At 34.4% G+C, this 16,095-nt stretch overlaps 1 protein-coding gene across 1 annotated transcript in view; it reads right to left on the bottom strand.

Moving 5' to 3' along the window:
* LOC127944560 (adenylate cyclase type 6) overlaps positions 1-16,095 on the bottom strand; it is a 47,830-nt gene that overhangs the window by 24,131 nt on the left and 7,604 nt on the right. The window lies entirely within an intron of this gene.

Consider the following 16,095-nt stretch of genomic DNA (forward strand, 5'->3'; position numbering starts at 1 on the left):
CCGCTAGTTACACATTGAATTAAATGTGAAATTTTAAAGCAGTTGTAAAACATACTCGATAGTCATTTTTTACAGTGTTATTGAAAATTAGCTAGACAAGAAATCTGTAGTTGCCTTTATGAATTTCCTGGCTGAATGAGGCATTTTACATTTAGTGAACAGACAAATTCAAACTGACCACACAAAGCAATGTAACTTCTGAGTTTTTTTTTTTTTTTTTTGAGAAAATATTCTGAATGCATTGAATTTTTAGTCTGCAGTCGAGCGGAGAGATTAATTAACACTGAGCTAATGCCTTCAAGACCTTCTGCTGCAGTAATTCAAAGTAGTAAACTAATGTCAAAACTGGCCGAGGGGTGCTGAGAAACCCCAAACTTTCCCAAAACCCCAAAAAAAAGCAAATCGAACTACAAAACTGATCCTTAAATCAGCACAAGAGGGCAATTCTGTGATGAGGGGGTGAGGATGGCAAGATGTTCACGAGCTTTTGTTTCAGCGATTCCAGCCCAAATTCCACAAAGTCCTTCCAAAAACTCACATGAACTAGTCTCCAACCTGATTGGCAGATTTGTACCTGCACTTTTAAAGAGATATTATTTAGGATGCATCCATTTTAGATTTACCTGCCAATAAATGGCACATAAATACAAAACAAATTTTGGTCCCTTTACAAGCTGGTCAGCAGTGAACTGAAATGCAGTTTGCTTGTCAGAGTATCAGTGTCACAAATAACAAGATTATAAGTACCTCTTATTCGAGAAATCTGTTCAAACCAAGAGTCTTTACCAAGCAGTCACAGTTTCCTGCTATTCTGTCAAGAAATGCATCATACTGTACAATCATCTGAAATATTATTTGATGGAGTGCACAAGGCCATAATAAACATCATGACACATGATGGTAAATTTTTGTCTGGATCTAATGATTTATTCAAAAATATTTAAAAAGTGCAATTGGTACAATCAGGACAGTGACTAAAATACACCTCCATAATAAGCATGTTTTTATTTTCTGAATTAAAATGTAAACATTTTTGTTAGCCAAATCTATGTGAAATCAAATGCATGTCGAAAAACAAAGATGAAACAATATTTCACGTTAAATATATCATAGAGAGGACCCTTGCAGACCATCATTATTATGTGTCAAGGAGTCTAAAATATCCAGATAATTTGACCTTTTTATGACAAGGAAGAGTTTGTTTAGGTTGACACTCCCCAAAAACTTCAAAATGATCAAATGATATTCAGGAATTAATAATTCACGATATTTGTAACATAAAAAAAAAAACATTGTGCACATTGAATTTATATTAAAGGTGTAAGGAAAATATGGCTTTTTTTTTTTTTTTTTACATTTTAGGGTCAGTGATATTTTTTATTAATTGTATTAATTTAGAAAAAAATAATTTTATTAAGCAAGGGAGTATCAAATTAATCAAAAGTGACATTAAAAGTATTTGTAGTTGTTATAAAAAACGTCTGTTTCAAACAAATGCTGTTCTTTTGAATTATAATAATAATGCCAATATATATATATATATATATATATATATACATTCTCAAAAAAGTTTGATTGTACCACTAAAAAGAAAAAAGACACTATGGAAGATGTGAAAGTTGCAAATAAATGCTTAAGTCATTTCCTCTTAGGGCAATGACTGATAGGACAGTTTCTGAAATATGTTTATGCTTCCTGTTTTGGGCAATGACTCTGTAGGAGCATCTGGAGGCTTAATGTCTGCATTCATGTGTGTCAATCCCTTCATACCTTGGGACAAGCAAGGCATCTACCTATATTTCGTTTCAGAGTCAAACTAAACTAAGTGACAAGACTCCACCACAGCAAGTCTCTTATCACCTTAATGTTCAGCAATATTACACACATAACTGACACACACATCCAAGTCAAGCCTTCACGGGATAAAACACAGACACCCAGTACTCATGTAGATATGTACACAGAAACACTGAAACAGATGTATGATAGCCTTTAGCTAACCAAGTTAGCTTGAACAGGCCTTTCAGGTTCTAACTTAAATACAAACACTATGAGGTGAACAGGATTAAATATTTACTTTACTGCAGAACATTTAACAGTTTTTTAGCATCTAATGCAAGTGGCTCAACGTAGACCATTTTGACAGTCCAAACCCCATATTTGGACAGCTTCAAAGTAATCTACACCACCCCAAATAAGGGGCTTCTCTAGTGAAAAGAAAAAAAAAAGAAAATTACATACATTTTAAATAGAAATGCTCACCTTGAATGGAAAAGAGTTGTATGACCATTCTTTTCACATTAGAAACATTGTCATGCAGGTTTGAATGAAATGCCAGTAAATAATGACAGAATGTTCATTTTTGGGTGAACTATCCCTTTAACTCATTTTGAACATAGAGTGGATGGACAAACGAACGGCAACTCTGCAGGAAAAAGAGCTTATTCCTGAAGTAATTAAACCTGAATTACCAATGCAGCTGCAAAGGTGAGTCACATTAGGTTGATTAATGGTGACAGCTATAAAAGAGGTCTGACAATTAACATTTTGTTGTGAGTGACTTTCCAAAACACAACCAACGGTCCAAACTGAAAATGATGAACTGATCACTCACAGAAAATGCTAAATTATTCAGTAAAGGGGAACAAGCAAATGCAAAACATTGCCTAACGTGGACACCGACAAACTGGCAACCAGCACCAGGGATTGACAGACTTTCAATGAGATGATTGCTGAATGCCCAGCCGCAGAAGTCAGCATCAACAAAACCTGCATGTCAAAGCTGGAACTTATGACAGGACTGCTATTTTGAAACCATGTGTATCCAATGACAATGCATCAAGATGCATAACACAGTACTAGCGCCATAAAAACATTGACACTTGAGCAATGGTAAAAAGTCATATGGGCTGATGGGTCGTCTTTTCTCTATTGCTAAAATTCAAAAACAATTAGAGAAAGACAAAGGACTAATTTAATCCATAATGTCTGTTATCAACCGATAAATTTGGTGGAGAGGTCCATTATGCATAATGGTACACTACACAAAAATACATTACTGTAAACAAGCTTTCTGATTTTTTAAATAATATATAGATCTTTAACTTGCATCAAAACTAGAATATTAATATAATATCTGCAGGATTCTTCTGTTATTTTGTCCTCCTTTGGAATCTGCCGTTATTTTGCAATCTTCTTCTGAGACTAACACATACAAAGATGGTCAGGTGGATTCAGGATGCCATCTTTTTATTCCTCATGGATAATGTGGTTTCAGTGAACCACATGCTTTGTCTTCATTCAAAAAAGAAAAAGTCCCACCTCATCCCCCTGACCCCCCAACCATCATCCCCTCACAAATATGAGCGACAGGAACAATGCGCATCATTCATATTCTTTATTGTTCTGCGAGAGCGCGTGAGAGAATGAAATTCCCACTGTCCCACCCTCATATTCCATATTCCAAAAAGTCGTGGGTTTGATTCCCAGGGAACACAAATATACAGCCTGAACGTAAGTCGCTTTGGGTAAAAGCGTCTGCTAAATGTATATAATATAATCTTCTGCAAACACTGTTCACTCACATATTTCTGCATGAAGTCAAATGCCTTCAAGGACTCAACAATCAAACAATCTACACAGTTACAACTTATACAGTACCAAATTTTTAGGGTTGCTCAATATGTACAAGCTGATAATTATATACATTATAGCCAATAGCTGCCCAATATAAAAAATATACAATTTAAAAAAGTTAAACAAATTTTAATGTAACAGCCAATATCAGATAAACAGCTGGCAAATAAAATATATATTTTGGTAAAAATAATTCTATAAATGAAAAAAAAAAAATATATATATATACAATTATATATTATAGAAGAATGATCATATCATAAATATTCAATAGGCTGCTATTTTTTCATAAATTATCTATTCTATACTATTTAAAATCTAACACATTTTCATCAACAGCCAATAACTGACAAATACAAATATTTTTTTTAAATAAATGAATGAATAAATATTAAATAAACAAGACAAATAAATGTCCAGTATCAGCTCTTAGATATTCAATAAGCTGATAATTATTTTCATGTTACAGCAAACATGTTTTATATATATACTGTATAATGTTCATGTTATAGCCATTTAACAGATAAATGGCAGACAATAGAAATCAATAACATTAAATATAATGGAAAAAAGAAACTAAAATAATTAATATATAAAATAACTAATACTAACCAAGAAAAAATAAAAAAAATAAAACACTAATATTCACCAAAAAGTAATACAGCCATTTGATAAGCCAATAATAATTTTCACATAGTGGTCAATATCCAAAACTATACACTACTTTTTCCACATATAATGTGGAATAATGATATTATAATATCATAAATAAACATTGATTCAATTAAGGAGAGCTTACAACCAAGGACAAATAGTGCAACTAAATGAAGTACTGAGTTTCAAACTAAATTGTAGTTTTACTTCAATGTTACTCAATATAAGACCGATCGAGCCACTGGAGCAACCCTAACCACCAGAGCAAACACCTCACTGGAATCTCTTATCCTGCATATGGCACACAATGAAACAACTTCCACGAGAGCAAAGTGCAGAGTCAGAGAAACCCCGGCCTGCTGGTCAGCAGATAAGCCTGTGTGGTCAAAATGTTGCACAGAACAACTGAAAGAGTCCAGAACGGGTTTAAGGAGGAAGAGCGAGGGTTTCACCTTGACACCATCACAGTATTTTTGTTCAGAAATTGAGTTTATTTTCTGAAACCAGACAAAATGATAATTACATGGAACTTGACAATTTGTATAGTGACACCAGGTTTTACATATCCAGAAACCATTGTTACACCATCAGTATATTTTTATTCAGAATTTGTGTTTATTTCCTGAAACCAGAAACAATAAGAATTACATGGAACTCGACAAATAATTTGTATAGAAACACCGGGTTTTGCATGTCCAGAAACCATTGTAACATGCTACGCTGCTACTTTCACCAGCTAATCTGCTTTTAGTCGATGCCAGTCGGTGGCTTTCTTCACAAGTTTTTGCAAGATCAAGTAAATGAAAAGTGTGTGATTTCTGAGAGAACTTAAAATAGTTTTTTTTTAAACACTTTATAAACAATTAATCAGTCACATTCAATCATTTAAATTAGTGGTCGACCGATATGTTTTTTTTTTTTTTTTTTTGACAGCCGATGCCGATATCTTGGAAAGCAGGGGGGCCAATGGCCGATGTTAATATTTAAGAAATTTGAAATCATTTGACGGTGGATTAAAAAATAAATGTGTAAAAGAAACATACTCCGTTTTCACAAATTAAATAATTAATTAATTTATTTATTAAAACTATAAGATATATAAATAAGTAAACACTGTAAACAAGTTTTTGTGCACTGGGAATCATATTTTTCATTTAAATGTTCATAAGTCATTCAAAGACTTTTTAAAATTATATAAATGCGTATTTGCTTAATGCTGATGGCAAACAAAAAGTATTTAATAGGCCTAATATAAAATAAATTGTTATAATACTTTTTGTATGCATAATTTTTTTTTTTTAATCATTCTATCTGATTATTAGACAGGCTTCTATCCATATTAGACAGAACTGTTAACAACGATGACAAACGAGAGAGAGTTTGAGTACTGTGTGTGCTCAATCACTGCTGCTCTCAGCGCTGTCAAAATAAAAGTCTGACGTGCCGCCAAAATAAAAGTCAAACACGAATCGGCCAACCATCGATGCCAATTTGCCAATATTTGCAAAATGCCAAATATCAGCAGATATATCGGCCTTGGAGATATATCGGTCTACCACTAACCTAAATGTGTATGTTCCGTATCTGAAGCATTTCATTATGGTCTCAAAGTTAGGCATGTCAAAATGTGTACAGTTGCCATGGCACCACATCCATCCCATAACCTGCACTCCAATGAACTGCAGTGGAGTGCAGGTTTACATTAGCTTTCCCCTCTGACTCGGGAACGGAGAGGGCCGAACAACTTTTGGATGAAATTATCCAACACAGAGGTGTGAATTTCAGGCTAGTATCAGCAGCTGAAACATTCCTCATATCCACAGTGGATTCTGGGTGGACACATCACTGTGCTTGTTAGCATGCAGTCGATGCCGAGCTGCAGACAGTAATTATTCACTACAGAAGCACAGAAGAGAGTATAATATTCACCTCAGACTGAAAGCACACTGCAGACTACACCTCCCAGCATCCCCTGCTCTGGAAAACACTAGTACTGCATCTAGACTTACTGCAATACTACTATTTCTTAACCATGTGTTATAGAAATGTCAAGTTAATCAAGTATTCCATAGACTATGTCAAAACAATAAATCAGGTGACCAAAGGGAGTCAAAAGTAGCCTAAAGCTGGACATTTTACAAATAAATTTGTATTTTGCAGTGTTATTTTAGTTTTTATTACTTGCTATCTGGCTGCACGATTATGACAAAAATAATAATTTATCACAATTTACATTGAATGATGTTTATACCATTGTTTGATGCAATTATTTTTCATGCCTCAAATGTCAAATATACATCAGATTGGTTTCTTCTTTAAATTATAAAAAAGTACAATTATGAAAGGTATTATAATGTTATACTAAAACTACTATTAAAATAATAGGACAAACCCTTAAAATAACATGTAGAAAGAAAAAACGATTATATAACTGTGGCATTCACAATTGTAATCAGAATTAGAAATTAGCTTAATTTTGCTTAATTTACACATTTAAATAATATGAATATATGAATTAACAACAAATAATATCAATGTTATTATTTATATATTATTATAGTATTAATTTGATAAATTTCCTTTTAATTTTTTAGATTTCATTTTAATTTTATTTAAAGTTTTCATCATTCTGTTATATGCTTTTTTATTATTATTATTTAGCTTTAGCTATAGGTAATTCATCCTAAACTTATTTCAGATATTTGCCAAGGCAAAAAAAAATCTAATATTTTATATTGTATTTTAGTATTTAAACTAAAACTATATATATATATATAGTTTTAGTTTAAATGAACAATGACAACATTGGTATTTTGTCTTATTATATAATCCACACCAACCAAACATGACACCATCTAATAAATATGAACTAGAAAGCAGCAAATTGCAAAAATATTGAATGGAAAAAGGCAAGAAACTAGCAATTCTTCCCTAGAGAATACAAGCAGGCATTTTTTGAGCACTGTGGTCAATGCATTGTGGAAAACATTTCCCACATAATTCATTTAAACAGTTAACATGATTTGTAATTAATAAAAGGTCTGAACTGAGAAATGTAATTCAGTTTTGCCAGCTCACACACACAGACACACACTCTGTCACACAGCAGCTGATGTCTGTTGTGTTTGCGAGCGAGGAGAAGGATTTCGAAGAGGACAGCCCTGAGGGAGGGTGTTGGCTGGAGGAAACAGGAGATTCTATTGTGTAAGTGTGAGCGTGTTTGTTTGGGCCTCCTGGATTTTGTGTGCTAATTGGTTTCAGAGAGAGGACACCGACTCACTGGTTCAGAAGATGAATGCAAAGAGCAGAGAGGCTCAAAGACAGCGACCAGAGAAAGAGTAGTATGACTTTATTCCCTCAGGAAGTAAAAAAGTAACAAAAATTGCAAGTGATCTAACATGAGCTCTCTCACACTTTGCCTTTGTCTTCTTTTGCTTTTATTTCCTGTATTACATTATTTATCTTTCCTTGCTCTAATTAATCTTCCAAAAAAAAAAGAGAGAGAAAAAAAAAGATATTTAATAAGCTGTGCATTTTAAGAATACATTTGTATTTTGCAGTGATATTTTAGTTTTTATTACTTAGGCTAAAGATGAAGGTCCCGTCGAATTCGGTTGGGTTTGGGCTTAATTTATAGCTGAGATGTAACGATGTCACAGAGGACTAATTTAATTTCTTTATTCCAACTTCCAAGTGGCCTAGTCTATGTTAGTCCTGAATACATTGTTAAAACTCTTGAAAAAAGGCAAAACAGATGTGTGTGTGCGCACGTTTGAATAATGTCGGGCTGTAAACGGGTTCGGGCTTTTAAAAAGCTGTCAATCAAAATGTACTTGTCGGCCTCGGGCCGAAACCTGTTGGCCTAACTTTTATGGCCCAATTACAGCTCTAACTTAGGCACAAATAAATATTGTTATAAATAAACAATAATATAAATGATATTATTATTTATTAAGGTTTTATTTTTTTAGCTTTTTATTTGTTTTTAGCTTTAGTTATAGTTAATTCAGCAAACTTATTTCATTTGCCAAGGCCTCATTTCTAAATTTTGCTTATGTTTTTTACATTTAATTTTTTTCATATAATATTTATATTTTATTTCACCTTTATTTCAGTCAACAAAACTTCTTGTAATAGTTTAACGATAACAACATTGGTATTTCAAAAATGAAAAAATTATAAACAAATAAAAACAATTAAATCTATATGAATGTAAATAAATAAGTAAAATAAAATCTTACTGGATCATGACCATGTTTTTGGACAGAATTCAATGTGGCACTGCAGTAACTGCTAACATGACAAAAGTCAACAACTCCTTTGACTTCGACTCATTTGACTCATCTAAAGAAAACGAGAGTGGTGCTTGCCAATGCACAAATCTCTATCATATTGTGGTCTCTAGATATGGCTTGCAATGTAAAATCTGATGCACACTGTAGAACTGTGGCCAAAATTTAGCACATTTCTGGGATCCTAAAGGATTTCTGTTGTCTAGGATGCTTGATCTCCTAGCGGGACACGTTCACAGATGGCGAATTAATGGTCTCTGCAATGAATCTTCTTGCGGTGTCAGAAAATTTGGGTCACAGTCTTACAGTGTGACATCTCTTACTGCTCATGAGAAAGGGCTCTGGAACTGAGTGTCATATCACTCATAGACTGCCAATCACATAGTTATTCATTAAATTACATACAATTTGTCCCAAATGGATGTTAATATACATATTGAGTTTACCCAGGCATTTTTTAAGTAGTATGTTTGTCTTTCTGTGCCGCCTTGTACTTGAGAAATACAGAATACAGAATGAAGTGTCCAGTGTGTGAGCAGCTGTCATTGGTGAATCCTATGGAACATTTTCTCACATTTTACTGTTGAAAATGTGTCCCATAGATGATAATGTGAAATTGATCAGATTTATATTTAAGATCCGTCCCACTAGTCTCCACCCAGAGTGTATTCCTGACCTAGTCCTATGGTCACAAAGTCTGTCACAATGAAGTACTAGACAGGAAGAGAAAGGAAGTTCCCCAAAGTAAACCTACTCACTGTGCTCAAAATAGATGGGAATTGTTCTGGCAGGAGGTGATCGGAACCAGGACTGTAAATCTGTGCTTCGCAACCTTTTTGACTCAAGCCAATATCTGTGCATGTGACAACATGAAAAACTAGGTGGAACAGACCAGCATTATGTGTTAATGCTGGAGCTTCTCTAACATCATTATCTCAGAATAAAACAGGCTAAGAATAAAATCTGTACCGGACAACCCATATTACAACACCCATGACTCACACGCCAGAGTCTGACCTACTCGCTCACCAGTTTCCTCTTGTGGAGAAAAACAAATGGTTAAGAATTATTACAAATATGTGAAAACCATATTAAAGAGAGACTGTTCTTAAATCTGATTGGTTGAGAGCTCCACTCCACTTGCAGGATTTCTCACAGCGAGTGTCGTGGCGGACGTCCAAATCCACTGAAATCTTATAAATAATACTGTTTTTGTTAATACTGAGGATTTAGGTGATAATGTAGCTTCAAAATATGTGTTTTTTTTTTTAATGTCCTTCTATGTTTTCAGAGATGTGAGCTCATGAACCCTCTGAGAACAGCCTCACATCAGCCAGATCTTCTCTATAGGGGTTAAACATTTTGGGTAAATCTAACGGACAGTCTTTGGTCTTATTAATCTATTATTTGTTTCAGAGCTTGGCTGATGGCAAAATCTCATCATGTTATATTTTATATCAATTTAATGCTGTGTATCCGAGTGCTGCCTTTGTACTTTTGACTCTGAATTGCTTAACTGTTATGATGGCTGTTGTTGCTTATTAATTACTATCAGTAAAAACTGTGTGTGTGTTCGTAACGGTGATTTTATTTCATTATTTATTTCATTATTTATTATATAATAGGGAAATTGGTTTGGCTGTAATGCTCAGACAACTTACAAAATAGTCAAACCAACATGAAAAAAAAAATCGTGATAAAACCGTGAATCAAGATATTGAAAAAAAATAAAATAAACGTGATAGGATATTTTTGCCATATCGCCCACCCCTCCGCACATATGTATACACAGAACAAAGCAGCAAACAAGGTGTGAAAAGCCTTGAAACGCCATTTCTGTGTCATCAGCCCAGAATCCAAACACCCCTTTAGCATCAATATACTACAGTTAATCTGTACGAGAGCGAGCGAGCGAAAGCGTGTGCACGTGCACAGCTTAAAATAGATTTACGACTGTTTGAATTGTTCTATAAATAGGACCTATCTATGGCGTGGTATTAACAATCGCCCGCAGTAATTCTTGTGGTCAGTTTTAACTCCTCTCGGACTGCCGGGACATCTGCAATCCAACATGAAGTCTCAGATCACGCAGATTATTACTCAGGCACACACCAGCAGGGATGGGGTGCTGGTTTAATGAGTCACAGAGGAAAGGGGAAATGCCTGGATGCAGTGTCCACACTGCAGGATAAATTGGCCTGTATAACACTGCAGCTTTCTGAGAAATCTACACACAGATCCGCTTCAGCCTATTAGAGATAAGAGCATGTCATTAGCGCTCGCTCGTCCTAAAAAAAGTAAAAAAATAACTGACAACAAGGTCACATTCAAAGGATTTATGAAGGAACGAGGTGGTAGTTTTAAATTTACATGACACATTTTATTGGGAATTTATCAGTGCCTATTTTAATACTTCCTTGTAGCCATTAAGGGGAAAACAAAGTAAAATACAAGTACAAGTTTTTGAAATAAAGTATTGTGAAAGTTAAGTGGGTGATTTTTTTTGCTAACTAGCATCATGATTTATCACACACAAGTGATTTTGATTGATTTATACTGTATTTTTACACAAAGTGTGAAAGATTGTCGTACTGTCCACAAACAAAACTTTTTTTTGTATGAAGAACCTCTTGATTCATTATCATTTCTGCCTTTTTGAAAATATCTGATTGTATACAGTTAAATACAGTTCAGTTAAAAATTCTACACAGTCTCACTGAAAAATGTTTCATACTTTTGTTAGAAATGTGATTTGTAAAAAAAAAAAACAAAAAAAAAAACGTAGACCTTAACCCCTAAACATAACTGTAAGTGGGGCATCAGTAGGTCATATAAATATGAATAAAACAGATTGTAAAAATTCACACACATGCATTAATTCTTTATGAATTGTAAAGAAACAGGTATGATAAACAAACAGCATAGCACACCTGGATTTCTAAAATACAAATCTTCTATTCATTCTCCAATGAAAAATTTGTCTCACCTGAATCAGGAGACAAATATACTCAAGATTGTGCACCGTTTACAAACAAAAAAAAGTCTTAACAAATATGCTGTTAGATTTTAATGTGAGAGGACAACAGGGGAAGCAATATTATGGATTATGGACTTGTGTGTGTTTAACTCGTGTTTAAATGTAGCCGGAAGTAATGGTTTGAAGTTAAAAACATGTCAGTGATGGATTTGTTTCTTACAAACATGCAGCTTTTCACTTCATAAGACATTAACTGATGGACTGGAGTGGTATGGATTACTGGTGGACTATTGTGATGTTTTTATCAGCTGTTTGGACTCTCATTCTGACGGCACCCATTCACTGCAGAGCATCCACTGGTGAACAAGTAAGTGATGTATGTTCCGATGAAGAAACAAACTCATTTGCATCTTGGATGGCTTGAGAGTAAGTACATTTTCATCAGGTTTTTGGGTAAACTATTCCTTTAAATGGAAAAGAGCAGCCTGGACATTCATTAAAATATCTTCTTTTGTGTTCCACAGAAGGTAATACGGGTTTAAAACAACATATAATGATAAAATGTTCATTGGGTGAATGTCAATTGGTGAATCATGTTCTTAAAAATTAAAAAACTGCTCATCTAATCTATTTAACAAAGTTAATCTTGAAATTACTCGTGCGTTAGAATTAATAACAAATAAGAAATAGTGTTCTGGAACTCATGGAGTCTAAACATTACATGGTCAACTAGTCCGAATCCATAACCAACAGCGCCTTTGACAAGGCCAATGCATATCAAAACCTTGAGGGATTATAGTGAGTAAAACATTAAGATAAAATTAAATAATTTTGATTCTTTACCTCAGAAAAACAAACAAAAGAGCTTGTTTACAGAAATGACTCACTCCCTTATTATTGTCCAATAGACCTATTGTAAGTTCATGGCTGTCGGTACATATCTTGTTTGTTTTTATAATCATAGGGCTAAGTTTAAATTATTTTCTGTGTTAATCAATTGTGCTGAACCAAAACTATTCTTTTTTACATTCCATGATCCGCAATTTAATAATTGTGGTCTCTGCTTAATGTCTTGATAATATTATACCAAAACCAACTTGCCCAGAAATAAACAGTTTAAAAGAAAGGAGAGTCATTTAATATGTGTTGACTTAATTAAATGTTAAGACTTCTGATAAACGGCACAGACGTACTGCAAACACTGAAGTCTAATGCAAATAATCCAGCTAGTATACTACATACTGTTCCATTGTGCCACGGATTACTCACTGAGATCTGCTATCCCTTTCATTTAAAGATGGAAATATGTTGTAAGCAACCCGTTCCTTCCTGCATTAATGGGGCCATGCATTCTGCTTTGTGTTTTTGATTGTTTATAATGAAATGACCTCCTGTTCCCATTCTCTCCTACTACTTTGTACAGTAGAAATACAGTAAATAGTTTCACAATGCACTATGGTCATACATTGACCCGCAGGTCAAGAGCTCACCCTCCCTCTCTTCATACACACCGACCTCCTCCTGTCCCCCAAAACTCCACACACACACACACACACACTGGAGAAAAGTACAAAGGGACTTTGTGTAGGAGCACAGAGGCCTGGGAGACAGTGCTTAACATAATGCTGATATTTTCATGGGAGGAGCGCAAGGAGAGAAAAGGATCTCCACTGCCGGGGCGGCTCATTCAACCACGCTGCCTGACCTTCATCCTACCCCCGAGGTCCTTGGCCTTACTCACGACAAAACACTGTGGCCACAGATAGCGCAGCCAAAGCCTGTCACAGCGCTTTCCAGCATGCTAGCATTACACAGGCCATACTGATGATGCATGCTAATGCTAACAGATACATACTGTAACACACAAGAGCACCAAAGGCCTGCTCATACCAAATGTATAGAATTTATTTTGCTGTAGGCAGGTTTGCTAATTTCCACCATTTTTCTTATATGAGATAACACACCCTCCATGTAAAACCCTTCCATCTCAGCCAACCAAAAATGATTAACAAGCAAAAATTGATTTTGAAGTCCAATAAAGTGCATCCACCCATCATAAAAAAGTGCTCCACATAGCTCCGAGGGGTTAATAAAGGCCATCTAAAGTGAAGTGATGAGTTTGCGCTTCCATGTTCGTCACTTCTCACTTATGCTACGCCTAAATTTCTCCACCGGAACACCACTCTGTCGTGATCCCGCGTGTACGACAATCTGGACACCCATACACTGCCATTACAAAGCTTGGAAGAGCCAGAGCCGGAGTTTTTAATGTAACTCCGATTGTTTTCATCTCAAATAAGAAAGCCATATACACCTAGAATGGCTCGAGGGTGAGTAAATCATGGGATCATTTTCATTTTGGGGTTAACTATCCCTTTAAATATGGTTTGACAGATCACTGTAGCTCATCAGCTCAAGCGGCAAGTGAACCGAGCATCTCTTTCTATTTATTACTAGTTAAAGCACAAAAATAAACACAAATGAACATCAGAAGGTGGGTTGATAGAAACAGTACAACTTATTGAAATCTATCATGTCTCTAGTAAACACTCACTGTTTCAATCACAAAAAGGAATCAATAAAACAACTCTGTAAACAGTTGTGTGTCACATAATATCACAGTTACCTCAGGAAAACAATTCAATTTCCACAGCTGTCAGTAAATGAGAAAAAAAAACCCAATCTGAATATTGAGTCTTCTTTTGGCCAGATTCCAAAAATCTATAAATTCCAAAATCTACTGAGCGCCTTGTCAACTGACGGTGTTCAAATATCTTACTGAATTTTGAGTACAAATTGTGGAAAATTTCGTTTAATTTCAGCAATTTTATATACATTTCATCTGCTTTCATGCACATTATATCAATCAACAGCAATCCTTGGATGTGTTTCCTAAAAGCTTTAAAACCCGAGTAGATATTATAAACCACCGGCACCAATGGTCTCTACGATCTACTTAAACTTCCAATACTTTGGGAAACACATTTGTGGTCTCACTATGCACATACTGAAAAACCCTATTTGTTTATTCTACATTCTTCTAAAATGACTTTTACAGCCATTGATCATCCACAGATTGTTACCTAAGTTAAGTCAATACCATAAAAGCAGAACCATTTCAAGGTGAGTGTGTTCACATGATGCTGGCCAACTGTGACAGAATCCATTCACTAAATGAATTTCTATCTCAGCAACAGGTTACCAATGAACTGATAAAATAACACACCACATTGACAAGAACTCATTATTTGTAGACAAAAAAAAGGATATTCAAAAGTATGCAAAGCCAAATGGTGACTGTGACTAATAGATAGTGCCACCAACTCCAAAGAAAGGGAACCGTCCATGCTAGAGGTGTCTCTCAATCATGCTAATGCAGTAAAGATACTAACAGTAACTCAAACAAACTAACGAATGTCAGCACTGTGGGTGGAAGTGTACATAAACGATCAGGTGACTGATTACCATGGTGGAATTCAATTCTGAGTGTTTGCATAATTGATGCTCTACAGTATAGCATGTCTTTACACATTAAACACAACCAGGACAAAGGCAGTAAATGCAGATATGAGAACAGAAGCATAATTCTAGACAGGTGGGAGTAGTCAAACCTCATTAAACAAATAAACCCTAAATAACTAATACAGTTATCTATGTTGAAACGGTGAAAGTGCTGTGTAAACTTCCATATATATACTCACACACATTATGTAAATATTATGCTGTGCTTCAAAATCTCTCAAGTTAACGACACAACTGTTTCCTTTTGGGGATTAGTATAGTCATCTTTTAGGATGCCAATTATTTAAGAATATGCATATCCCTACATATTTTGTATTTAGATATTTTCAAAAGCAACTAGCAACTAGTAAACTAAGAGTGATGTAATCAGTCTTGGGGTCAATGACAATTATGACTGTCCAGGGTAAAGAAAAGGAAAAACTAGTTAAACAGGTGCAAAGTCCAAGTTTTGCTGGTTTTAGGTGGGTTTAAAAAAATGGTTTTATATTATATGTATTTTAAATGTGTATTATTCTAGGTTAAAAAGTGTCTTTATATATCTATCGAGAACTAATTCATAAGTCATGAGTCTGAAGCATTGTTTTTATTATATAGTTTCCTGTTTTGTTTTTCATCTGCAATGTGGCTTTAATTAAAATTTTACATTAAAAATAAATAAACATATATTACTTACAGGAATTTATTTTAACATTTTCGTTTCTATTAACGAGGCTTCATTATGATATCAGGATATTTTTCATTTAAATTCAGAAACTTCAGAAAGTCATTGTGATGCATTTTAATTAGGGCTGTGCGTTATGGACAAAAAAAACCATCACGATTTTTTGATCAATTTTGCGATTTCAATATTAGACATTCTTTACAGTGATAAATGCATTCAGTATAAATTTGAAACATATTTCCAAAAGAAAACCAATGAGAGCTTTATCAAAAAGTTGTAACGTGTCTCTAGAACAGACTTAAGTCAAAATAATCACTAAGTAAAGATGTCAAACAAAATCTAGACATATGGCA

The sequence above is a fragment of the Carassius gibelio genome, chromosome A23, assembly GCF_023724105.1.
Source record: "Carassius gibelio isolate Cgi1373 ecotype wild population from Czech Republic chromosome A23, carGib1.2-hapl.c, whole genome shotgun sequence".
NCBI classification, from domain to species: domain Eukaryota; kingdom Metazoa; phylum Chordata; class Actinopteri; order Cypriniformes; family Cyprinidae; genus Carassius; species Carassius gibelio.